General features: G+C 40.2%; 1 long non-coding RNA gene across 1 annotated transcript in view; it reads left to right on the top strand.

The window, feature by feature from the left end:
* Positions 1-25,755, top strand: part of LOC307045691 — a 202,919-nt gene extending 177,164 nt beyond the window's left edge. Inside the window, exons 4-5 of the long non-coding RNA XR_013809972.1 lie at positions 9,740-9,877; positions 25,163-25,755. This is a non-coding gene — a long non-coding RNA (uncharacterized lncRNA). The remainder of the gene's footprint in view (positions 1-9,739; positions 9,878-25,162) is intronic.
* Positions 25,756-26,090: the final 335 nt, after the last annotated feature.

Here is a 26,090-nt window from a genome sequence, read left to right as displayed (position 1 = left end):
ATATTCTGACTGGGTACCATCAAACAACCGCCCAGTCAACACCTTATTCTTCCTAGCATTGTTTCTGAAAATGTCTTGATGGTAGGGAAAAGATTCAATAAATTCATTTTAATATAAATGTGCTCTACTAACTTTAAACATTATCCCAATGTATTGCATCAGTTTGCTTCTTGCTTCTGAACTACCGGGTTGCAAACAGATGTGTCTTTTCCACAGCATGCCAGACCCACACAATACTAGTCCTCCTTTTGAATATATGCATTTTCTGTGGTGTCCACATCTTTGGTAAGAGTCAGGAAAAGAAATAAGTTTAATGACCCCAGAAAGAGTGCTCTTACATTAGAAGTGCTCAAAGTAGAACTAACCGGAGGGAGAGGATTTCTGCTCTAGAGATCTGCTGCTACTTTAGTTGCCTAACCATTATCAACACTCCTAATTAAGGGTCTTTGGTCCCGGCCCCAGTGCTTTTGCTTCTCCATTCTTCAACAGGGCCCCTAGGCTCAGTTGGCATCAGGGGGCCACAGAAGAACTGTCTGGGGCAATGGAGCATACATATGACTATGTCAAATAGTGGGTCACTGTTTTAACCCAACTAAGCTTTTCCTCTTTATTCAGCCCCCACATCAGGGTCTGCTGGTCACACAAATTAAGGGGCAATTAAGGCCTTGAAACAGCAGAGAGATCAAAGTAGCCTACTGGAGGAGAAGCCACTCTGGAGAGTTAAGCACTTTTATAAAGCAGCAATAATCTGGCTTAATAGGAACCTGTCCAATTAAAATACATCATATTAAATCATGTTCAACTGAAATAAAGAGAGGATTTTTTTGAGATCCTGTTAATCCACAAACACTTTTTTTTTATTAGTAAAAAGTGTAATTCAATGCAGGGAGGGGGATCCTTAATCTTCAACTTGTCAAAAATATAAGTTTAAAAGAGAAAGTTTGGATGAAATCAAGACTGCAGATAATTTGAACAGCTCAGAGCCATCATTGAGATTCCTGTATCTCTGCTAATTTCCATCAGCATGGCAGAGAAAATGGGTTATAAAGGGACAACAAATAAAAGCTTTCATCATCTTTCACTTTTGTTTCCCTGCCTTGTGCATGGTAACTCAATGCCAATCTCAGACCAGTCAAACAATTTCTTCAATGAAATGAGTTTCATGGATTAAAATCCAATTTGCTACAGTTAATGAAAATGCGTTCTGTATAAACACAGGATTGCTTATTGAGTTGGGGTTTGGGAGGTGGGGGCAGGCTTTATACATCGAGAACCAACAGGTCTTTGTAGAGAGGCTGTCTGATGTTTGCAGATGGGCCCTGCTGCTCTTGGGAGAAATGAGATAGCCCCGGCTAATTTAATTTCGATATGCGTGTAACAGTATCTGTCTGCGTACATCTGGCCTTGTTTACCATGGCTGCAAAGATGCATTTTAAAGACCCAGGTGTGTGTCTGAGTGTGTTTATACACTGAACAAAAATATAAACTCAACACTTTTGTTTTTGCTCCCTTTTTTCATGAGATGAACTCAAAGATCTAAAACATTTTCTATATACACAAAATAACCATTTCTCTCAAATATTGTTCACAAATCTGAAAATATCTGTGATAGTGAGCACTTCTCCTTTGCCGAGATAATCCATCCCACCTCACAGGTGTGGCATATCAAGATGCTGATTAGACAGCATGATTATTGCACAGGTGTGCCTTAGGCTGGCCACAATAAAAGGCCACTCTGAAACGTGCAGTTTTGCTTTATTGGGGGGGTCTGGGGGGGTCTGAAAGCCAGTCAGGTTTAACCCTAAGCCTAACCCTAACATGTCACCCACTGACACCTTAAAAAATGTTTTAGGGTTTAACCCTAACCCTAACCCTAACATGTCAGTGGGTGACATGTTAGGGTTAGGTTGGGGGTTAGGGTTAAACCTGACTGGTTAAACCCTAAAACATTTTTTAATGTGTCAGTGGGTGACATGTTAGGGTTAGGGTTAAACCTGACTGGTTTTCGGACCCCCCCAGACCCCCCCAATAAAGCAAAACTGCACGTTTCAGAGTGGCCTTTTATTGTGGCCAGCCTAAGGCACACCTGTGCAATAATCATGCTGTCTAATCAGCATCTTGATATGCCACACCTGTGAGGTGGGATGGATTATCTCGGCAAAGGAGAAGTGCTCACTATCACAGATTTTTTCAGAACAATTAACAATATTTGAGAGAAATGGTTATTTTGTGTATATAGAAAATGTTTTAGATCTTTGAGTTCATCTCATGAAAAATGGGAGCAAAAACAAAAGTGTTGCGTTTATATTTTTGTTCAGTGTACATGTGTGATTCCTCTCGCATGAGTTTGTACTCAGAACTTGGTCATATTTTATGTCTCTGCTCTATTCTTAGCGTAGTGTCCACCTGTCCTACAACCGCCTCGAGGAACAGACACAAGCCACCCTGCGCAGCCAATCAGGTGCTGATTATAGACTACACTATGACTACATTATATCTTGAAAGTGAATCTGTTCAACTGTTAAAAGGGAAAAAGGTAAAAATACATATGTGTGACACACTGAGAAGTACTGCACTTTGCCAAACATCTATGCCTGTCTTGTTAGAACACAACATAACAACATTTTTTAGCATGCCATGTTGCTCAGAAATGCCAAAATCGTCTGTGATACCCACAGAGCATATGCTAGTGTATGTGCATCTCTCTCAGCAGATTCACCCTAGGAGAAAGTATATCCCTTGAGAATGTGTGTATATATAGCAATCTATGCAGTAGTGTGTTGGTACATTTTTCTGACCACCAGACCATTGGTGAAGTGAGATTCTTCTGTATTGATTGCATGTTTTGGGTGAATCTGTGTGTATTTGGATAGATTTGCATGCTTTAGATTGCTTCACAAAGACAACGGCCACACATGAGCATATTCAGTATTTAAACGCGACATACACTCATTAGGCTCGCTCTGCAATGTGGGAGCAATGTGACAGGGTAGGGGTTAGGTTATATCCACGGACAGGCTGTGTGAGTGTTTGTGTGTAGGGGTTTGCTGAGAATGTTGTTGGCTCTCTGTGTGCAAATCTATCTGTCTGGGAGCATTTGTCTGTCTGAATATCTATTTGCGTGTGTGTGAACATGCTTTTATGTGTGTGTTTGTGTGTGAAGCAACTTGTGGTGTGTCTAGTCTTTATGGCATGGGGAGGGTTTCGCCACACTGCAGGGCAGAAAAGATTTAGAGTATTTATTTATAAAAAATATGATCAGGAAAATACTTTACCGTATCTTACATACCAACATATCTAAACTCACAATCCCCTGACACGCACCAAGGATGAATATAATTGTAACAAAACATAATACCTAGTGCTGCCTAAATGATAACACCAAGAAGCTTGTTAAAAAGCTATGCTACTTTTTCCACATTTTACAACAATAAATAAACAATGTAATGTTGGTTGATGATACATGGTATCCTGTATACGGCATGGTATACTTGAAATATATGGTTTATATAAAGTATAGTTCATTCTTAAGCAGTGCTGCAAAGAAATCCATGAGAAAGCCTCAGGCCAGTTGAAAATCCTCTTAACTGGTTATGGATAAGCACATTGATTCTGGAAACAGGTCAATGCTCTAACCTCCTGGTGATACTTTATTGATTGGAATTTGGCGACGACTCTCTGCCTTGAACATTCATTTACACCCGCTGACGTGAAAACTCATCCATGCATTAGGGGGGACTTGGCACATGTTGAGTAATGACAGGTCGTCAGCAGCTATCTTGAGATTCAAAACACCAGACACCAACATATTAAATATTCAAGCAGCAGAGGGGCAGATGAAAGGTTTTTAAGTGTTACCACTTTGGTCATCGTATTGACTTATTGCCTACTTAATACTCAACCTGTGCTCAGTGCTTGAAAATGTCAGTGTGAAGGGAAAATCTGATAAAGTGGCCACTCAGAACAAGAAATAGAATCCTCACTACATTTGGCCCATCATTAAACATTTAAGCAGGGCAATCAATAAGGTAAATACATGTGTGAATTAAGTAATAAGCAGTACAGCGTACTGACTGTACACCATCCAATGCTATCATAACACCCAGACATCTTTTGATTTTATCCCAATGCAGTGTCTAACCGTTGGGGAATGGGAAGAGTGGCGGGGGTTCCCAGCCGGTGGTACAGTAACTCTTGTGCATGTAGAGGGATGCTGACATGTACAGCGCTGTCTGGACGCAGAGCTCAAAATAAAACTGTTAATAAAGACCTCCGAGGTGAGGGACTGCTGAGGTTGAGTTGGAGTAGAGGAGTCAAGGGACTGTGCTGCCTCCAGGGACGGGGGTGGGACTTGGTCTTTCAGGGCAAACCACCAAAGAGGTGCTTGTTACAGAAGAGCAAGGGCATCACACAGAGCAAGAGGATCCACACATATGCCCCTCACCCCCACCACTACATTACATCGGCATCACAGGCCCATCCATTTAGTTGACAGGTCGGTGGCGTCAAGTGCCAGGGGGTGTGACATTGCCGACACTGGAGTGTGCCCTGCACAGACACACACACACGCACGCACGCACACACACACACACACACACACACACACACACACACACACACACACACACACACACACACACACACACCACACACACACACACACACAAACACACACACATTACTAGAGCCTAAGGATTCCCCCCTGACTCACATCTGGAGGGGGGGCAACTTGATCTGTGTCCACAGCATGGGGGGTCGTAGCAGGAAGAAGGAATGGGGGCCCTTTCACTTAAGCTGATCCCTTCCATGCAACTCTGTGGCACTTACATATGAGGTCAAGATCGTAAAACCTCAGAATGTACAGTTGCTGGGGTTGCAGGGGTTCTGCGGGGCCCCTGATTGCATGGATAGGGGGAGGTGAGTGTGTGAGTTGAAACCTATTTGTAACCATTGGTGTTCAAACATGTTTCGTTGTTTGTGTACATGCTTTTAATGAATGTGTCACAGTCTGTTCTATAAAATGGGAGCAGGGTTAGAGAGCAGATGAACCAGGTTTTTTTAAGTGATTCGAAGTAAATGCAACCTTTATCCTCGCGCTGTCAAATATACATGAACATTAATGCGTGTGGGTGGTAGTGAAGAGCAGGAGGTCCTGGGGCAACTGACACGTTGCCCAACCTCAGCTGACCATATCTCCTACATTCATGCTTGTCATGCGGATGGCGTGCACGCATGTGTTACTATTTGACTTTCTCCTGTAATGTAAATTCCACATGTGGCACATCAGACATGGTTGACGTTAGCTGTCTTCACTACTCAGCTCATCCTGGTCTGAGGGGCCACTCAGATTGCACATTCAAAAACACACACACACACACAAAAAACGACAAGTGTATCGCTATACTCGACTTTCTCTGGGAGATATATAGTGACAGGCTAAACTGTTTAGGCCAGCACTCTCAAAAACTTTCCATGGCACTTCTCTTCGGTTGCCATTAAAAGCCACCAGAGAACTTATCCAAACATATTTCAAGCTATAGTCCCCAAGATGTACATCAAAGTCATTCTTAACGAAATCCTATTTTAATTTGGAAATGTTTACTTTTAAACGCACGAAAAACTTGTTTTATTTTGAGAAGACTCATCTTTTCAGAAACGGTTCCAAAGAGGTCAACATTTTCTGTCGATATTACTTCGTTAATGAGGAATTGATGTGGCAGCAAGGAGATCACTTCACTGCAAGATGCATTCCATTAAGCCACAAATCAAACAAAACAAACCAATAAGTTTATGCAAAAAAATAGCATTTAATGTGAGTGAAGATGTTCTGACATGCAAACCACTATTTGAAGGATTGCAGCAGACCCCAATTCTCAGCCACCCTCTAATGTCCTTACTTTTCCTTTTTCTCTCACTCACTTTCTCTCTGTATGCTGTTGGCAGTGGATGGTGAGGACAGGATGGGATAGATCTTTAATAGATTTGTCTTGGGCTGCACAATGGGAGGAGGGATCGTTGTTAACATTATAACGTATCGATCGCTTCGACTCCATTTCCCAAGGCCCTGTCAGACAGGAGCCATTACTCACAGCAGTCAACCCCTCCACACATACACATATACAAACACACACACACACACACACCCCTTTTCATGGCTGTCTGTGACAGTGCCTGTCTACACCGTTTCACTATGTTCATGTCTTATGACCCCATTAACCCTCCATGTATCCAACTTAATTTCAGTATTTCCTTTTCTTAATCTACCTAAACAGGCAGCATGCATAAGGACATTATTCCTGCTTGAATGGATGTACTGTATACATCTAATTCAAAAGATTGCGGTTGCTTTGTTAATGTTTTTATATATGTATGCAATGAAATGTGATAGTCATGGCCAGGGGCCCGGCAATACATTTGGTCTTTGACTGTTTAAAACGGAAAGAAGCCTGAGAATTAATTGGGAAAGTTTGATAATCAAACTGTTCACTGTAGCCCAGGAAACCAACCCTATGACAATTTTAATGACATTTGAAGAGCAAAAAAATACACATTTTGTGAGATAAAAAGTAGTTATTGCGGCAAGTTTGAAATGCTTATTTTGGTTTTACCAGTTTCAAATGCTTACATTGCCTGGTACCAGTTTCAGCAATGTCTTAAAATCTTGGTTGAAAAGCCAATTTTGGTTGAATTAAAATGTCCCCGTATATTCTCTATCTATTTTAAGACAGTGCATCTGCTTTGAGCATTTCAGCGGCAAACACAATTTGCCAGTTGTTGTTTCCACTATCCGGATCTGTGTGACGACAATGCAAGGCATTTTAAATATATTATTTAAAACAAATGTTTGATATTTCTTTGAGATTTTAAATCACAACGTTGTTTTATGGAAGCTAATCCCCATGTCTTCCATTCAAGCCCTTTAACATGTTTTTGACACAAAAAAATAATTTGGCACCAATTTGCTTTCATACTGTACCTTGCTTCATTAGCCAGCCTAGCATAGAAGTACACACGTATATTTTATGATGTGCCTAACTCTGCTAATGCTAGCTCAACAGGTCTTTGTCACAAAAACAGCCCGAAATCAAAGGTCACTTAAGCTTTTCCCCATTTTGCTGAGCAACTTTCATTACAAGGTTTTCCACCACAACAAAGTGAATGTGAGAAAATATAAAGGCAATTACTTATCATTTAAAATGTGCAACCCTGCTATTTAGTTTCATGCTGCATTAGTCAATAGGTGAAGCCTGCACATGATAGCCACTACAGGTATAACGGCTATCCATTTCTTGATACAGTAGTACAATTCAGCCTTTGTTCTCAGCATGGTCTATCAGTAAAGGGCAGATGTGGGAATTTTAGGAACTGACAGTCTGTCTTTCTGGGAAGCAGATGTCTCTCAGTTTTACAGGCTGTACAGGATAGAACTGACAGGCTTGAAACGTCCAAAGACAATCGGCTTCAGAGAGACTGTCCAAGCCAATATCCAGAGCAATGGATCTTCCCAGATGTTAATGAGTTGTGATTGTTACCCGGCTACAGACGTGACCTTGTTTAAAGGCCAAATGTGTGTGTTGCATGTGTGTGTACGTGTGTCATTCAGTTATGTATTGTTAAACAGAAACACGCATACACCTTTACTCACAACACACACTCAAACACTTAAAATCCCAGCCCTCTGTCCCATTGTTCCTATCACCTTCCAAAAAGAAAACCGGCCTAGCAACCAGAACTGAATCCATCTTGATTGGCAAATCAATTGCCTTGGCCTTCTCTGTCCCTGCCCATGTGATGACCTGCTAAAGATTGATGAGCAGAGCACTCCAGGGTCGGAGAAGATACCTTCTTTGCCCCACCACCATGACGGTGAAAACTTATCTATGATCTTCAGGCTGAAATCTGTCCTCTATTTTCGCCCCGATTCCCCTTGTTGAATGATGGCATGGAAAATAGAGAGTGAGGCCTGATACTTAAATATCAATTTCCCGGATGGTCACGCATCACCTACAGGTTATCTGTCTCCTCTGTTATTCTTCTAAGGTTTGATTTACTCCAGGCACCTATACGTTACATAGAGACAGTTTAGTTTTAAATATCTCTGTGGGTTACTATGTTGCTCCTGCATCTTATACCGGTTCTACTTTGGAGGCTTAATTATTTTCTCAGCCACTAACATTTGCTGTTAATGGAGTCATTAAGACCGCTGGAATGCCATTGCCAGCTGGACTTTTGATGTCAGTCTCAGTTAACTTCTTGAATTCTCTCTTCTCAGCTGAATTACTTAATGCCCGGTCAAACTTACGGTCCATTGTCAGTGTGCTCGATCATAGTGAACCCAAAGTTTACTTGTGTCTGCTTGATTGCCCCTTGAACACATTAAACCACCATTGGGCCTCCCTCAAGCTTTGCAATGTCGTTTGAAATTATGGTTTCAACCAATGAAGCTTCATTTCCAGTTTCACAAAGATATAGTATATATATATAGTTTTCGCACATCTGCACAAATGTGTATTTGTTATTTTGTGTAAGATAATGCTGATACATTTAACATTTGAAGGAGTGTACTAGTCTACTATCCATCTGTGTGGTTTTGAGTATTTGTGTCCCCAGTACACGTTTACAGTTCTTTGAGAGGTGGCTGGGGTCCCGGCTAGAGAAGAGTAGGGCATGTAGCAATCACTGCACCACATCCCATTTGGAGATAATTAAAGGCAATGGAAAAGGAAACACTTTCTCTGTCCACTCTACCAGGACATGTTCTGGTGCACATCTTTTGTATACTAAGGTCCACAAAAGATGTATACAAAAGGCTGAATGAGTGATTGCACAGCAGGATTTGAATAGTGACTGCAGGATGGGCCACTGAACAAATATCTGAATGCAAATCGAAAAAAGGTTGCTGGTGCCCCCCATATAGCACACACCAAGTTGAAAACCAATACAATCATATCATAAAGGATACATGGTCGAGAGAAACAGCTGATTCAAACAAGCATGACATTGCTAATTATTTGACTACCTGCTGCCTTTACATTGCAAAATAATAATAATCACATTATTATAAATTGTAATTAATGTTATGAAATACAAAATGTGACTGCAATACTGTATGTACAGTATGATAATGTACTAAATAGCAAGGATTTAAATATGGTGTGCTTTGGCAAGTTGTCAAATAATGAACTAAATTAAGTGTGGTGTCTCAAGGATGAACTAAAACTTAATTGTATACTCAAAATTAAAGCACTAAACCTTAATTCAGTGCTATCCTCGAACAATAACAAGACCATAAATACTTCTACTCTGTCAGTTACTGAATATTTGAGTTCCCTCCTGTATCGTTATTCAACACAGCATGTCATTTTCACCTGTTTTGAGGAGATTCATCACACTTCCCCACATTCACTTCTTTGATTATGCAAACACAATGTCCTGTCTGTTTTTTTGAAGTATCATGCAAGAAGAAACAGTCACCTGCAAAGGCTAACCAAGTAATTACAGGTTCTTGCAACATCCTCTTAACTACTTCTCTTAACTTTCTTCTGTCCTTATAACCTACCTTCCCTTTAATTCCTCTCTAACCACCTCTTACTCTTCTTTTCTCTTTATGGTAGGCTTTAAATGTTTATCTTATTTCCTTTTTCCATCTTCATGTCTTATCTCCCATGTGCTCCCATTTGTTTGTATGGTCAGCGTTTTACTCCCCATCCCCCATCTCTTCTTGTTCTCTTACATTCAGGCTGCAGCCACACGGAGACGAAACGGGTCGTATCCGCGACAGTTCTCTATCTTATAGACGGTTCGGCCACACAAGGCCGACAGGGAAACGCAGATGACGATAATGATAACGATAACGACAACTATAACGGGTCCCAAGGTGGGTAGATCTGCTGACGCAACGCTCTAGGGGGCCAAACGGCTCCGTGTCTACGTCCTATATGATAATTTCCTGATAAAGAGGACGCAATAGCCCCGCCTCTCCCCACCTCTGCTGCTCACTGCTGTAGCATGGTCAGTAGGTACTGTCAGTAGTGCAAAATCTACAGCTCCTCTACCACAACCATCAGCAACAAGTGGACATGGAGAACTACATGAACCACCTGTTTGCTGAATCCACTGCGGAGAATAAACAGAAGGGCAACCATGGCAACCATGCTCGGGGGGTCTTCTTTGCTGCTTTTGGTGTATTATTAGGCGGAAGTACAGCTCCACTTACAGGCCTGGCATATGTACTACAGCAGCGACCATCAACTGGCGGAGTGGCCACATCCGGCCCGCACGACGGGGATGACTGTGGCGTTAGCTTTCACTATCACCGTGTCTGGTCTTCCAGGGGAGGCCAGTTTGCTGTCCTTGAACTGGAGGGGGTACGAGAAACTAATTTGCTGTCCATTTTCGAACTACCCAGCCCAGTTAGTGGCCCTGACCCATGGTGAATTTAAATCATGGGTGAAGTTGACGTTGGGTAATAGTGCCAGGTCTGTCCTACCTAAAGGACAATCTGTGACAGCCTTCACTGCCAGCAGTACGAGTCCTGACTCGATGTGAGTAGTAAAACAGTTTGGGTGTGGGCGAGTAATTGGAATTAGATGTTTTGGTGGCATCAGATACATTGACTGTATACAGAGATTCTCAGTTCATAACATTGTGCTATAAAACTTCACAAGCCGCAACCTGACACTCATGATACAGTGTCCGTGTCACTCTACATGTGTTAGAAAAAAAAGAGTGACAGAGATAGAGATGGTGAGATTTACAGATAAGTATGGTGTTAGTGTGTGACAGTCAGGCAGAGGGAAGTGAGAAAAGAGAAAGCAGCAGTATTCTGATATTAGCTAAGAAAGTGTTTTTGAATCAATGTGAGCTAATTCAAGCCAAGTGGACCATATTTTTCTGTATTTCTTCTAAAAATGAATTGAAATGAATTGTAAGCTTTTTAGTTTTAGATGTTATAAAAATTAATCACAAAGAAGGGCTATTTACCTCAATTAATAGCTTGACATTTTGGAAAATACACTTTATGGAGTTAGATGAGGTGATCAATGCCACTTTCTTTCTTAGCAATGAAGTTACTGCAAGCATCCTGCCAGTTTAGATTAGCATAAAGGATGGAAACAGGAGGAAACAGCTAGCCGGGCTCCAGGAGCTTGAATAGGGAGCTTTAGAAGTGCAGGTAGGTGGACTTTGTTACCTTTGGACAGAGCCAGGCCAACTGTTTCCTCCTTTTTCCAGTCTTTGTGCTCACAAAGACCGGTTGCTGGCTGTAACTACATATTCAGTTCAAGCAAGCTTGCTGACCCAGGCACAATACATTGGTTTGGAGGGCTCAGTGGCCTTACACAAATGCACAATGATTTGAATATTACATTTTTATGATAAACAGAACTAATAATGAATGTTTCGTAATGCCTTGCTCTATAATCATAATACATTCAGAGGGTAAACTAAAATTGCTTTGATTAGTGTCATAAAACACTGGTTGTAGTTTGTAACTTTCAGACTTTATTTTGGACTCTATTATACACGTTATATTTCATCTAGAAGCTTTTGTGACTCACACCTTAAAGCTTAAACTGTGCTGGCGGATACAGCTCACATCCACTGTAACCTTTGCTAAATGAATTAGTTTTCCTCGAATTAATTGAATAAACCCTAACCCTAACCTTAAGGAGAAATGTATCAGGTGCTAAATTCCAACATATCCTCAAGCTCACCATTGAACTCAACACAGTTCACATTTGGGTTTCAGAACAATGGTCAGTGGCAGTTTTCTTTATATAATGAGTGAACAAAAACGTTGTTAAAAATCCGCTGCATACAATATTTACTATTGGACCATGTATTTCTTTATTTGCTTTCATTTGTAATGGCATAACGTTTTTTTTTTCTTAGCTGATTATGGTTAAGTAACCATTTATCAAGCTGTTTGTCTTTGGATATGAATTACTTCAACATTATACATTCACAATATGCAATACTTTCCATACTTGTTGTTTCTCCATGTGACAGATTGCTCTAGATCCACTAAATCATCCTGTATATTCTGATCCTGAGGTCCCACAAATGGCTCCAGTCTTTCTCCCTTTCTATCCATCCGGTACTACCTCCTTCCCCCCGACACTCAGCATAGGGGTTGTGCTTGAGTGAAGCATTATAATAGCTCAAGGAAATGGCCCTTCTTGAGAAACTTTCAGGGAGCTGTCAAAGGGAGAAGATTAATGCATGGCCAAGCTCTCCAGGGGACTGGGACCCCCACCCCCTTTTCTCTCTTCCTTACCCATTTCTTTCACCCCCCCCCCCCCCCAACCCACCCCACCCCCCCCCTCCTCCTTCCCACTCATCATACACACACAACCAACAATGGCATGTCCCATGCAAACTAGAGATTCAGTAACAGAATCACTCTAAATGCCATACACACATTCATTGAGTTAAGTCTCACTTTACTGATACCTGGTTGGTATTTTGTTCTCTCAGGGGACAACAAAGTGCTTTGAGGACAATGCAGCATTGATGTGCTCATTGTCCCCTCCTAGATGTCTTTATATCTCTCAGGTTGACATGATGGAAGCTCAAAAACATTCAGCTGGCTGTCATTTTAAAATCACAATGACTTTAATCGTTTCAAGGATAGGTATTTATCCTGTAGGCATCCTCTTTTGTTAGGGAAAATCAATCTACTCCTCTCTCCTCTTCAGGTTCTAGGAATAACAGAGTTGAAAGTGCATAAGCACGCAATAAACTATCAGGCAGTTGCATCCATTTACTCGCATATCACATTTGCCCTCCACTGGCTCCTTCCCTGCCTGTTATCGTGCTTAACTTCCTGCTCTTGACACTCTTGACATGGAGGCATGTTCTCTCTCCAGGACTTTCTTCCTCTTTGTTTCCTCCCGCTTTCCCCCTTATTTCCTTTGCTTGTCGTCTGTCTCTTCCTTCATCCATCCCTCACTCTTGCTGTTTCTCATAATTTCCCCACATCCTACAATTGATGTAGTTGACACAGAGGTCTGCTCTCTCTCTTTGTCTCCTTCTCTGTCCGTCTGCCTCCAGCCTTAGCCTCTGTCTCTCATCATCTTTCCACCTTTTGAAATTGATGCACTTGACATGTACTGTAGCTCTGGTCGGTTTGCGATGAGGCCCATTAAGTCTAATCTGAGCAGTGATCATGGAAGACTGAGGTAGTGTTTTCCTTTATCTGCCAGCCTCAGTTTTCTAGTAATTTTCTATCTGTGTGTATTCTCCATGTGTTTGCCATGAGATGAACTTCACAGACATACAGACATACATTTGCTCACCAATATTGGACTTTACCCATCCCTCTGCGCAGCTGTTGAAAAGATGGCAGGATGATCAACCAGTCAAACATTCCTCTCTTGCCGCTCTCTCTAGTCCCCCCCCCCCCCCTCTCCACCCTCGACTCCACCAGTTTTTGAGAAAAGCAGGGAAAATCTCAGCAGGGGGCCCTGTCTCTCTCTTTTTCTCTCTCTCTATTTCTTTCTCTCTCTCTATTTATTTCTCTCTCTCTCCCTCCTTCCCTCTCTCTCACTCTCTCTGCTCTAGAAGCAGCCGTCCTCCTCTGGGACAGCCTGTTTGAACTTTCAAAATCAGAATTTGTATCTATACGCAGCAAAGAAGATGTAGCCCAGGCGTACATCAGACCATGGAGAAGAGGGGCCAGATCAAACACACCCTTGAGGGAGTAATGATGAACTTCAGAGCGAAACCACAAATCTCATCCACAAAGCATGGGTGCATGTAAGATGCCCTATGTCTCACAAACTCTCCAACTTTGTGACCTCATTCTATTATTTGCATCCAAGCAGAGTAAACAAGCATGTTATTTGTGCGGCATTCCCCGGGCCACCCACCCATCACTTGCACTGACAGCACACACAGAGAATTAAACCCTTGAGGCAATCCAACGTTTTTTTTTTGCACCATACACATACGAACCACAAAGAGGCAGACTGAAGTTCCTCCTAGCAGGATTTAAGGACCAAGGATTTTTTTTCTTCCCTAATTCCAGGTTGCTGTTGGACATTTTTGTTGGCTCGGCTGCAGTGGCTGTACGATAGAGATGACAAGGGTAATTACATAGCTCAGAAAACGAACAGAGAGAAACAAAAACACTCGTGTTTTTCTGAACGTAGGGCTAAAGCAGACAGCCGGCGGCACTGACCCCAATATCACACTGTATTATTCTGCTGAAAGAAATCAGCACCATGGTGTGAAGTTTGTGACATTAGGGCTTGTCTGTATTGCAAGATCCTGCTGTTTTTTGAAGTTCCTCCAAGTCAAATAATAAGTAAAAACAAACAGTTATTTACTGTTCAACTGTCCTTACAATTGGAGACAGATTTACTACGAGACACTTTAGCATCAAGTCCATCATGGATTACGGAAAACAAGTTAGGATGTTCAATAAGTGCTCTGTGAAATCCTTCTGATGTAGAAACTCTAGCAATATGTAACAATTTGTACAGAGCGGCACATTGAGGTGGAGCATCAGTTTAAGTGCATGAGTGTGTGCATGTGTGTGAGGTTGGCATTAAAGAGATGTCTGTGGAAAAAACTGTAACAACTCAAATCTTTGTAAGAAGGCCAAGAGAAGTTTTCAGGGGTTTGGCTTGTATTTCACAATTTGTATTTCAATTTGATTCAATAAATGTCAGCTTCACTTCTTGTAACACCCCTTGCATTGGATTTGTTTGGGTTCACTCCTAAATGCAGAGTGGAAAAATTGGCAGACATTGAGTTCAATATTATGTTTGTGTGTGTCTAAATATGCTTCAATGTACGTGTGCAACAAAACCAATTTCCCTTTAACGACTCTTTGGGCTATGTGTGTGCATCAACATATATAGAGTGAGTGCTCACATGGACTTCTAGTTCACACTGAAATGTGTGGTCATTGTTGCAGCCAAGAACACATTAGGTCAGGTCCCCACTGTAATTTCCTTTTTGGCCAGAGTAACAAATTGGTGTCTTAGTATGCTCACACAAAACTGCTGGTGCAAAAAAAAAGAGAAGCTCAAAGTATGAAATGGCTGGACTGGGATGTCCACGATAAGGACCCAGGCTTGCGACATAATTCAAACCAATGCATTTCATCCATCTAGGCAGGGTTTGAAGCAATCCCCATTCTCATCCTTGTGCCTTTAAACCAGCACAATCAGCTAACTTGTTGCCAAAGCAAACCTTTTTAACAGTTAATAGTTTACAATTATTTTAGACTTTTCTCAGAAGTATTTTTGTTTAAATGTCAACATTTGCAATATTGGAAACCTTTCATTCTTCGACAACTGCCAGTCAGGAGCATCACCTGGTGCAGTAAAGTCAAGAAAAGAATGAAGGGAATGCAGACTAACACCAAGACCACACACGCACTAGAAAGGAAATTAGATATTATGTGGTTCTGTCAGGCATGATACTTTTAATAAAAGCCCTTTGTTCACTGGATAGCAAGGGTTATTTTTAAAGAAAACATCTACATATGAATTTTAATATTTACTTGCACTATATTTTTCAGTTTTTCTGTTATATTGTGTTGCACTGCTGGAGAAGCCTGGGACCTAAGATTTTCATCGACATAAACTACTTTGTAGCTATGGTTGTATGACTAATAAAGAACCTTGAACCTTGAACCTTATTTTATTCTATGTTTTAGATTTAACTACATACGCTTTTCTTCATGTGCAAGGGCAAGGATGTGGCAAAACAAATTAAACGTAAATAATCCACTGGTAAATTCATGCAAAGTTAAAAGGATTGTATGCATTTTCAGTGAATGTGCTTTAGAGCAAAACATGAATTTGAAGTTAGAAATTGCGCAAAAGTCATCTCATGAAAAGCTTCTTTTTTTTACAATAAAAAAAACCCAGATACCTCTACTGTGCATATATATATTTCGTTTTTTGGACATCATTTAAGCTCTTATAAATCTGAAAGGACATTGTTGAACATGTCGACTAGGGACTCAAAGTACTGTTTTCTTTTGGTTGCCTTTGTTTTTCTGTGTCTTAATTCTTTGATTGCCAATATGGTCAACGACAGAAAATATACATTCTACTGATTCACCAGCTCTTTTTAGGGCCAGATAACATAACTTGATTGTTGTTGTGAGACTGTCAGTGTGTCTGAGAGGGGGCTGTTAGCATCAGTTAGCATCATTGGGCTAAGCTCCTCGGGTTGGATGGGAGGGTGTCTGGATTAAAGGTGATTAAAACATTAGAGTGCCTTGTTTTTGACGTTAACCATCACACATGTTGCTTTTTAACGCATGCATTTTTGTTCAAGACTCTGACATGGTCTGAAACTAATGAATGGTAGCGCTATCCACATCAAGAGTGATTAAGCATGCTTTGCTTCACCCAGCAGCTCCAAGTCTTTAAGGTGTGTAGAGTGTTATTAGCAGTAGCTCTTACTGACCTCTCTAACACACAGCTGCCTCCCCTAGAACCGAGAAGGTCGCGAAGGGTCAGAGCTTAGCTAACCATGTGACTGGGAGAGGTCACGGGGGAGAGGTTAAGAGCTCAAGTCCATTTCCATGGAGGCCAGAGTTTAGGGTCACCAGCATGTTGAATTTAGTCACAAGGGTGTGCCAGTAACGGTCAAGCTGTTGTGTGACTCCACAAACAATGGATGTTAGGTTGTGCTTTGCTATACATGTGCTTTGTAAAATAAGCAAAATAGTAAAACCACACCCTCTCTCTGGCCAAAAGATTATAGTCAGAGCTTATTATGAATGTGTGTGTGTGTGTGTGTGTGTGTGTGTGTGTGTGTGTGTGTGTGTGTGTGTGTGTGTGTGTGTGTGTGTGTGTGTGTGTGTCCTGCTGAATAAAGAATAGGAACGGAAATACAATTCTCTTTTCTTCTGACTTCAAAGACAATCACTGGCGCACAAGCACATTCAAATCACACAAGACTTTCGCAATTGTGTCAATATGCATTCATGAATTTCTCTCGCTTTCTTCTTTGATCAGCTTCTAACTCTCCGGTTTTTGTATTTGAACGTTTTCCTTCCACACCTGCAGATACTGTATAGATGTGCACATTCAAAACATATGAAAATATATATGTGTGCACATACAAAAGACAGCCATACACATTCACTTTCACTCTTCTCTGTACTCACACAACCTGACATGGTTTGATTTCCTGATGTCTCCTTTTGAAATAATAATATCTTTCCTGCTTATCTAACCAGCATTCAGAGACACTTTGCAGATATGCAAACATGAAGGATTTTGCATGTTTAACGAATTTTGATAAGATGAAAATATTATGGTTTTAGCTGACTGCACCTGTGCGATTCAGGTTTTTTCTGTCAAAACTGAAGAAGAGGAAAAACAACACCTACTTTCTACTGGCAGTAATTGGACTTAAATCAGATTCAAACGGGGATCAAATGTATTTGTAGCCCAGGTCAACATTTTATTTTGTCCCATGTAACTAAGTTTACAGAAGTCAGAGGAAAAATCTAGCTCTAAACATTATTACTGGCAGAACATGTGAGTGGAGCAGTATTGACTGGATTAGCTTTGAGTTGGATACCTTATAAAGTACACATATCTTTTTAAGTAGTATAATTCAGTCAGATAAGATGATGACGTCCCATTGTTTAGGTTATTGCTCGTGCAAGGTACAGTGCAGTTACTATCTTACAAATGACAGTTTAACATTTATCTCCTTTAAAATAAATACAAGTTCTCACTTCTGGAATCCTGTGGGATGAAGCAAATGGATTTATAATGATTTGTTTAGTTTATGAAAATTGCAAAAATGAAAGGTTAAGTATAGTGGGATCAGCAACATCTCTGGTAACTGCCTGAAGACATACCCAAACACACAACTAACACACACACATTTTTCTCACCTCCTGGTTTCCAGCAGTCACTGATGCTTTACTTTCCCCCCCTGTCCACCCACCCAAACACCCACACGCTAATCTCCTTTCTTCATTGATGGCAATCACTCGGTGTGACTTCTTGCAGATAAAGTAGCCCTCAGATCCTCTCCCCCTCACTGCCTTCCTTTCCCATCCCTTCCTGCTGATTTCATCACTTCCATAGCTTCCAGCCATTGGACATTTAGCAGACGACTCACACAAGAGGGCTGTGTCCTTCATCCGTGTCAAGGTTAAACTGTTAACTAGGGTGTGACAAGTAGAAGAGCCCGTGCCTTTGAATGCAAACTGAACATAAATGGGAGGTAATAAGATTTTTTTCTTCTTCTTCACTTCTCAAAGTGAATGTTGGTCTAAATTTCGTCAATGACTAAATGTATTGCTCCCTTTCTGCCAACTCAATTTTGGAGACTGTTTGTTCTTAGGCTTGATAGCCCTGAGCTCTGGTGTAACTTTTAAGTGGTTTTGTTAAAAAGAAATGACACAGTATTTCATAGAGCCCCGAGAAAAAATAAAAAGGCCATTGCTGGAGAACGAAATTACTGGGTTGTTGCATTCACATTCATAATATTAAAGGGATGTAGTCATCCAGAAAAAAAGAATGAATAAAAGAACACAGGGGGATCGAAGTGGTATAATCCTCTACCCCACTTAATGTTGGCACCATTTTTTCTCTTTAATAACATGTGAACTAGGTCAATTTAAATAGTATGGTTATAGTAAGGATGGCAGCAGCCATATGAGGAGCGTGTCTGTTATGTCTGGCCTTTTGCTGGCAAATAGGCACAAATGGTCAGGGGTTAGATATTTTACAATACTGAGCAGCTTTGTGCTGTGAAGCATACTGGTGTTATAGAGAGTGGGCTCTAAAACCTGAGGTGACAGATAAGGCAGGAGGTGTGAGCCACTTGGCCACCAGGACGTCCTGTGTGACTCATTTTCAAAGGGACGCTGGCCAAGCTGTTTTTCTACGGCTGGACTTCCCAGCAGACCGGGGGCAGGTGTCCATTAGACGCTCATTATATCTAAAGCAGCCACATTTCAAGGAGTTAATCTGTAAACCATCAAAAGGCCCAATGCCAAAACAAGACCTGACTGTGAATAAAGCGATTACGAGGTGCACACATATAAACATGAATAATGAATGACTGCATGCTGAATAAATGCATTCCCAACCCTGGCATGTTGGCTGAAAAGGAGCCAGTTTTATGTGTTGGAAATCAAAACATTATGTTAATTTTCATCCCTTAGTATACAGCACTCAGAGCAAAACGGTTTGCATTTCAATGACAGATCCACACTGAGCCTCCACTCAGACATTTAAATCCAAAGTTGGGATTTCAATTGGAGAATTTTCAATTCAGGTTCCTTCATCACCCTGTTGGCTTCTTACTCCCCATCGGATTGACTCCCACTCATATCTCTGTAGTCTATTTAATGGGATGGAGGTGCATTTCACTGACAACCACATAATGGGCGTGAATGCTGTTCATTTTCTAAATATTTTAGCTGTAAGATCATTCGATCCCTGGATCATATGTTTTGCTAGGGTGATGACCAGCCCACATTTAAGGAAAAGAAGCTTGTGCTGATGAGAGGGCATGAGTGTAATGCTGACTTCAGCCAAAGGAGATCAAACCTGGCGATTACATGTCTGTTGTAATGTAAAACTTTAACTAATATGTAAAGGAAAAATGGGAGCAAACCCATTTTGTATGTCGGATAGCATTTTTCTAAGCTATTCCATCATCATGTTGTGAATTTCGGCTCACTTGTACACACAGCATAATGAGCCAGGTCCACCCTTCCAATATCATTGCCAACTTATTTTTCTCTACTCCTGAGAGCCTTCTTTACATAATGATATTAAGCCTTTTTTTTTAAGTATTTGCCAGCAACTTACTTTTCACATTTACATGAGTGCATTTACAAAGAAAATGTGTAATTTAATCATGCAATGCATTATTTATTTGCATTTTTCTATGGCAACATAGTGTAGAGTCACTGGAAAGAGAAGGAGAGACAGAATAAGAGACAGAGACAGGGAATACATTGCTGATGTCTGCCATAAGGTTTTGGCATTGGTTCCACTCTCCTTGTTTGTGGGGTAGCCAATGGCAACTCCACATCATGTTTTTGTTAAAGATTGATGACATTGTAATCCAGTTAGAAATGCACCACATTCTGTAGACTGCTCTCTGACCTGAAATATGTTTCAAACTAAAATATCATTTTAATTTTGTGAAATAATTTTGGAAGATGGGTTATTGCTGTATCTTACTATTACCTGCCTGTAGCGGCCAAAATCATATAGAAATAAAACAGATAATTAACTTAAAATAATACAGCCGCTGAGGCACTAGTTGGCGGATCTTACGCAGGGCAATGATCATCCAAGTTCAGACAAGAACCTCCATTTGTGAATTTTATTCCAATAATAAAATACAACGAACAGGTTTCCTATATATCTTTTCCTTAAGCCATTCCTATGGCTTTCCTTTGTGTGGCTTGAAACACCCTGGTAAAAAAAAAACCGTTTTCCTACTAGTGCTCTGGCTCCCACCACCCACCTGTCTCCAATATATACAATTACACCAGGTGCTCTAATCACCCAGTGCCCAAGCATGCCTTCAAAATAAAAGCATAGAAACTACTTTAACTTATGACACTAACTAAGAATACATTTACAATAAACACTATGAACAGCCAGAAAATAAATGCTAAACTATTAAATAATATAAAGAGATATATAGATCCAACACTGCCTATCACTTAAAGTGTGACTATACTGTATGCAGGAGTGGTTGATGTTAAAGCACCTTTATGTTCTAGGCTTCAATTGTTAACTGCTCATGCAACTGTATTGTCACTGTGAGCCCTGTGAATACACTATTGCAGTAGTCGAGTCTACTAAAGATAGAAGCATGGACAAGCTTTTCTAAGTCCTGTTGTGACATTAGTTTTTTAATCCTCGATATGTTCTTCAGGCTGTACTCAGCATTGAATCAAAATGCACCATAGCTTTAAATCTTAATCAGTTTGTGAGGCGTTTTGCTGAACACGATGGTAATCGCCTCATTCAGCTGTAATAGGCATGCCAACTTGATGCTCTGCTCATGGATAACTCGATGAGCATAAAAAACTGTTAAGATGATGACCTTACGTGTGTGAATATTTTTTTTTCTTTGTGGAGGTCTGGCCCTAAAAAAAACAGTTTTAAGTCCAGAGAAAGTCAAATAAGACGGTGTGTAAAACTACACTGCCCAGCCAAAAAAATGTAACCACTTTGATTTAACTAGGCGAGTAGGTACGGGCATTCCACTGGATAATAACTGCAGAAATGTATATGTTTTAGCTGAATACACGTTTGTAACTGTTTGCAATGAAGTTGTGGGGCGCTGAACTGTTCCTTTGAATCTTTTGATATATGATAGTAATTACTTGTCTTTCAAATTTGAAGGAGGGTGAGCAAGCATCTTGAGGAACATTCATCATTAACTCCTCCAAAAGAAATAGTTTATTTAATAATAACATATGATTATCATAATATGTGAATCATAACAGTGATTGACAGCTGATAGGAAGTATATGATTGTTAATAATATCATATTCATACAGACACACATCGATGAGACAGTTAATTATCTTACTTATTGCAGCAGTCTGCATAGATTTGGTACCCATGCTGGTCTAAGAGTGAGACAAAATCATTCAGTTATTGTTCAGTTAAAATTCATAAAAATAAGCCTGCCACCTTATATATTTATATTTAAGGCTTTACTGATGTGCCACAATAGTGTCACCAAATGTTATTTAGTTAAAATATTAATATTGTGGCTTTCCAACTAACATTAATTGATATGACTGTGATTAAATCAGCATATACTTCTGCCAGGGGAGGCCACCCCTGAAATTCTCCTGCCACCCTCTTGCCACCCCATGAATATTTTTCTAGATCCGCCCCTGCTGTCATTTCATTCTATTTCGATTTTCTTCTCAATAACAAAGTGACACTTTTCTGCATAAGAGACAGGAACAATTTATACCTCTATATTTCACTTTAATGTTCCAAAGTCTTTATATTGAAGGTTATTAAACACATTTACAGTTTCATGAGAAAGACTTGGTACACTGACATATTCTATTCAGTCATACATTTTGCTGAAAGTATAACGTCGGAGAAATACTGTATTGAAGCCAATCAAGAGCAAAAATATCTTAACTCTTGTCAGCAGCAAACCACGTTGTAACACCTTGTGACATCTTTATGTTCTCTGAGGCTCGCTCCTGCAGTTTGTACGTTTCTCTAGGAGTTTATTATTAGTTATCTTCAGACGTTACGTCACTGTCAACAGTACATATTTCACAGCATGCACGTATGCAGCTGAAAAAAGCCCCGATCTCAGCCTGGCAGTTGAACTGACAAACATGTCCCAGCACTCAAAGCTTTCTTCAGGCTCAGAGGTAATCTGTCCTCCTCACTGCTCAGCAACAGCTCTCTTATCTCCTTTCTCATCCATTATCTCCTTATTCCAATGGACCCTCATCCATCAAGGAAACCACAATTAAGCCTGTGGATTCAATTTGTCATTTACCCCCTTAATTTCATTGCCAAAAGAATATGTCTAATTATGACAACAAGAGGATAATTGTAACTAATTTGACACTGGCCAAGATGAGGCAGCCTCTGCTGTATTTTTAAACTGTCAGATTTGGCAGAATAGACACCTCTCCGGGGGAATAGTGATTTTATCAAACAGGTTCTTCATGAAAGAGCTGGTATGTCCTTTAAACAAGAAATAACAAACCATCTAAAACAGATGAGAGTTTGGGCAGCTTGATAAGTATTGATTGATTGTAAAAGGTATGCTCAAAGTTGCAGATTAGGCTTTTATTGCTGTTGGAGTACTTCTCGAATAAACTGTATTTACTGCATCAATGCCACAGGGACGACAAAAAGGTTTCTGTCAATATTCTGACTTAAATGCAATGAAACACAGCTGATATTTTTGTGTTTCTTACTTATTTAACCATTAGATGAAGTGTCACTTCACATGTGTTGTTTTTATTATATTTTGTCCCTTTAAATGAATAAGAAGTTTTAATTTGGAGTGCAAACTGCACATTGGCTTTAAAACACACAGGGCAATAACGGTGTTGCGCAATCAACATATATATTTATAGTGTTTGTGTGTTCACCCTTTGTCCAACGTGATCTCTTCCTGCAGAGCACAACTTGCAGCTGATGTGCTGCTAAAATGACTGTAATTTGTGAAAGTAAAAATATTAGTGTCTGTTAATTATAACTAGCAGATGTTGAATCTTACTGTATGTAGGAACATATATTTCACCCTTCATGAAGATGAAACAAAGCGTATCTACAAGTGACAGCAGTCCAGTACTGAATGTTTTGCAAGTTCCAAATAATTCTGCTGAAACACTTATTTTTACACACTCCAATTTTACTTTTGTTCAGCATTGATAAACATAGATGACAGCATTGTTTGAATAAAAACACAAAGGCCAAGGTGTGTGTATAAACATATCTAACACAATGTCAGACACAAGTGTACCTCACTATCCCTTATAGCATTACACCCACTCTTGTGTGCATGGCACAAATTCAATCAAGGAAACGAGGGTGGAAGGGGGAACTATTCTGAGCCTACAACAATTTAATTTGTATTTTTTCATTCCAGGGATGGGAGCCCAAGTGCTACTCCCGCACCAACACCATCCCTGCAAGCACCTACAATTTTCCAGATTAGCACTCCTATTGTACCTCTGGCATGTTCCAGAGACATGGCACATCAACACACCAGCACATCCCCCGCTCCTCACCTTCTTTGTTGCAACCACTCCCTCTCTCCCCAATCTTATTAAGCTAATTAGCTCTTTCCACGTCAAAAAATTTCATTCCGTTTAATTGTGTTGCCTTTGTCATCCCAGACTCGTTCTTTAAACAGGTTTACGGTAAACTTAAGACCACAACCCTTGCTCTGGGCCAACATGTATGCCGTAAGCAAGAGAGATGAGCTTTCGTTCAAACTGTCTCTCTCGAAAGAAAGAAGTGTCTGTATGAAACCAAAAAATATTCTGTTTCCATGGCAATATGGTCTTAGTTAAGCTTCAAGTAGCAAGAGTGTTTTAGAATTTAGTTTTTCTCATGCAAGGGAACAAGCAGACAGGCTGGCTGAACATTTTGAACCTCTTTCCCGATATGTTTTTTCTCCTAATTTATAGTAGCTGCTATAAGAGGACGTAAGCTTTTTCCTGCTAGTGTTATTATATTATATTTTACACAGACATAATTTATAAATGTATTAGATATTATACATTTCATGTTTTTACAGTGTAAATTCAAATGACAATAACTATGGAATTAAGGTAAAGGGTTGATTTGTATATGGTATAGCATTTTAAATGAAATAATCCGGTATTCACTATCAGATAATACAATCCTCGGCTCCTACCCCTTCACCTCTTGAAGTGAAGATTTCGGGAAATTCAATTATAATTACATTTGGCTACACTAACCACAACAATTTCAACTGCCTACAAACACTGAAGAAAAAACACTAAATGTGACCCTCACCGAGACGGCTGGGACTACGTCCAACTTTTACAGATACTTGGAAAACCTTACAATTTATATTACAATGTTTTATATTAAGATCTTCCTAATTTACTGTTTTTAAAATAATCACTTTTTGAATAAATATTATGAAGTTGAATGTACATCTTACTGTTTGTATGTCTATGTAGTGTTGGATTCACAGCAGTCTGGTTCCGGTCTTGATTCGGTTTCACCCTGCCTTGTTCTTGGTCTTGACTCGATCTCGCCCTCTTAAAGTCTTGGTCTTGTCTTGGTCATGGTACACTCTGGTCTTGGTCGTACCTTGTTCTCGGTTAAGGTGGTCTACACCTCTAGCAGCATTGCAAAACAAACACAGAGGTTATAAAACACATTGACACAAAGCTAGTAAAATTGCTTAGATTTGCAAGGCAAAGCTCTTTGTCGAATGAGCTTTCATTCTAAATGGGACTCAACATCTATTTTTTAAACCTTCGTCTTGGTACATATTTTACCATTTAATGAGTACCTGTAACACACTTCTATTTTAAAACATATCCTGTTCTCCAATCTTTTTGTGACAGTTTTCTTTTCACTGAATTACAAACACTTTTGATGTCATATAAGGCGGACAACACATTATTCATACAAATTATAACTAAGTATTTCTCTGTCCTTAGGTTCCTGAATGTCCTGCTCTCTTCTGCGGGCCCAACAGTCCACCCACCCCCCCTCCCTCTCACACAGCTTGGACCTTGTCAATCTTCATCCAAGATGCCCCACACAACCATCTATTCCAACCCGTCAGACCTTTCTGCAAGATGGAATAATATACACACTTTGGCGATCAGCTCAGAATCCAGCCTACATTGAGGGGGTACTGTTGGGAAATTACTGAATGTACTCTTCAATATCAGAGTAGCACATGATAACAAAGGCCCAACTATAGATGTGTACGTAACAGGATGTATGATTACCTAGAAGAGCGTCAGGACTCACTGTTTTAGGCATATGTTTGTGACAACGATTAACATGATGATTCAGCCTCCATGGAGATAGACATATGCATGATCATTTCTGACGTGGGCCTTGGCTAATCTAAAGAACACATTGTATACTGCTTTTAACCGGTATTCCTGCATCTTGTGACTGTGTAACACCCTCTCTTGTATAGCATCTGAAGGACACTGTTCAGGGAACTGGTTGTACCATATGCTCTGTATGTGATGACTACTTCCATTCTTGCAAGGATTAATAAATACATGTATCCTGTTATTGATGCTCAAGCAGGTGACGAGTGATATTTTTCTAACAGGTACTATTAGCAGTTAATAAAGAAATGGGAAAGGGAACCTGGTACAAATGTGAGTTGAGTCCAGGAGAGCCGTACCATGCAGCCTAAATGTGGAAAAGTGGCCAACAATTTGATGAGAATGATGGATAACTGTTCAGCAGTAAATACCCTCACTTGATTCACCCTGACCCTGGTTTAGAAAGTCAGTGTTAAGAATGAGAAACTTTTCACAAGTAGTCGATGAACAAGCTGTCTAAATGTTTCCCAAAACATTAGTCACATCATCCTAAAGCCTAAAAACGATAACTGCAATG

The sequence above is a fragment of the Notothenia rossii genome (genome assembly GCF_949606895.1).
Source record: "Notothenia rossii genome assembly, chromosome: 1".
NCBI classification, from domain to species: Eukaryota; Metazoa; Chordata; class Actinopteri; order Perciformes; family Nototheniidae; genus Notothenia; species Notothenia rossii.
The sequence above is the reverse complement of the archived record's forward strand: the minus strand, read 5'-3'. Positions and strand labels throughout refer to the sequence as shown.